We start from the raw sequence: 2,175 nt of genomic DNA on the forward strand, positions 1-2,175 counted from the left end.
AAAAAAAAAAAAAAAAAAAAAAAGACTGTCTCAAGACAAGCAATAGCCAATACAGGTTGTCTGTCTCCCATCAAGTGCAATGAGTGAGTGCATTCCATCATCCTTTAGGTTTTTTTTGTTGTTGTTGTTGTCATTCTTGTTTGTTTGGGGGTTTTTGTTGTTATTGTGTTGTTGTTGTTTTGAGACAGGGTTTCTCTGTGTATTCCTGGCTATTCTAGAATTTGCTTTGTAGACTAGAATGGCCTTGAACTCACAGAGATTCTCCTGCCTCTGCCTCCCAAGTGCTAGAATTAAAGGTGTGTACCACCTTTATTTTAATTTTTTTATTCTATTACTTTATTGGATTTTTCTTTATTTATATTGCAAACGTTTTTATTCAGTTTTTATTTAACTATATGTCCTCCAAGTAGGATCAGAAGCAACCTTATTCTTGGTGTGAACTGCAACGGCGAGCAAGCCCTACAAACTATAAGCATCCTTTTGGATTTTATATCCTACCTCACCCAACAACCCTACCTCACCCAGTTCCACTTAGTCAGATGTCTGATCACCTTTCCCTATGCACTCTCTGCACCTATTTCATATAATGGAGACATAACAACACTTCCTTAGGTGGAATTTCCCTTACTGGATTTTCCTAAAAAGGGAAAATTAAATGTAACTGGAGTCCATCCAGCTAGAAGATCAACAACTATGAGTACCTGGGTAGAATTGTTGATAAAAGCAGCATATGAGTTTGAAATTGTCTTCTCATTCTAAGACATAGTCAGTTGGGGGTTCTCCTTTAGGTTAGAGAAGGCAGGATATTCTGGGTCCTACTGACTAAAAGTCCCTGGCTTCTGCTGCCACACCTTGGCTATAAAGTATCTTTCTTATTGATCCACAAATTGTAAAATGAAAGTTAATCTTCTCCTCATACCAAGTATTCATGCTTATTTCATTTATGTTTAGCCCATTTCAAATATAACAGAAAAATCCTGTTTCAAAACATATCCTTAATCAGATGTCTTCTCTCTGTAACTCACTAGTCCGTTGCATGCAATCCTTTCCCCCTGGAAACTGAAGCAATCTCTAAGGTGGTTGCACACTGCACTATATTTTTGAAAATTAGCCAAAGCATCATTGTAGAACAAAGAACGGAAACCCCACTATTGCCTCACTCTCCACTCTCCTGGGACCAGTCACAGGCTCTACATTAACAGGCTCACATGCATTTCTCTGGCATCTGCTTCCTTCCATGAAATGACTTCAACCTGTTCTCAAAGGTGCAGACCTTTCATGCCTTGAGACAGTTACAACAGCTATCTCCTCTATCTGAGACCACCTGTTTGCCACTCCCAAATGTTATCTTCCTTCAATATCCTTTATATTCATGTGTACTCCATGGGTCTCTAAACACTTTTCCTGGGCTTTCTTCAAAGCCAGTCACTTCCTGACTCTGCACAGGTCTGTACAAGTATGCATGCTTCCCTAGCCCATAAAGTTAGCTGAAGAGCAGGCATTTCAATATTTTTGTTTATTTTATATATATTTTTCACTCCTGGCACAGAGTCACAATTCACCTGACATCTAACTGACATAGTGCACGATGACATATTTATATTATTTACATATATGAAGGAAATTAAAAAGAAACCAAAAGGAAAGACCAGAATAAACTAATTCAGGAAAAAAGTTGATGGGTACTTGAAAACTTTTTCTTGTTTTGTTTTTTGTTTTGTTTTGTTTTGTTTTGTTTTGGGGCCTCTAACATTATAGCACTATATGTTGTTATATATTTTGTTCATAAAGTACTTGAAATAAATTTAGGGCTAGAGAGATGGTTCAGATGTTAATAGTATTTGCTGTTCTTACAGGTTACCTGGGTTTGATTTTGGCACCCACATGGTAGCTCAAAACTATCTAAACTCCAGTTCCAGGAGATCCATCACTGTCTTCTGGCTTTAGCAGGCACTGCATGCATATATATGCATGCAAGCAAAAATTCATACATACAAAATAAATACAACAATCCTTTTAAAATTAGAATATTTAGCCGGGCGGTGGTGGCGCACGCCTTTAATCCCAGCACTCGGAAGGCAGAGGCAGGTGGATTTCTGAGTTCGAGGCCAGCCTGGTCTACAGAGTGAGTTCCAGGAAAGCCAGGGCTATACAGAGAAACCCTGTCTCGAAAAA

The 2,175-nt window shown here is 38.3% G+C and overlaps 1 pseudogene; it reads right to left on the reverse strand.

Moving 5' to 3' along the window:
• Positions 1-1,886, reverse strand: part of LOC110338469 — an 8,152-nt pseudogene extending 6,266 nt beyond the window's left edge.
• Between the last annotated feature and the right edge of the window lie 289 nt (positions 1,887-2,175).

Source organism: Mus pahari, chromosome 21 (genome assembly GCF_900095145.1).
Source record: "Mus pahari chromosome 21, PAHARI_EIJ_v1.1, whole genome shotgun sequence".
NCBI classification, from domain to species: domain Eukaryota; kingdom Metazoa; phylum Chordata; class Mammalia; order Rodentia; family Muridae; genus Mus; species Mus pahari.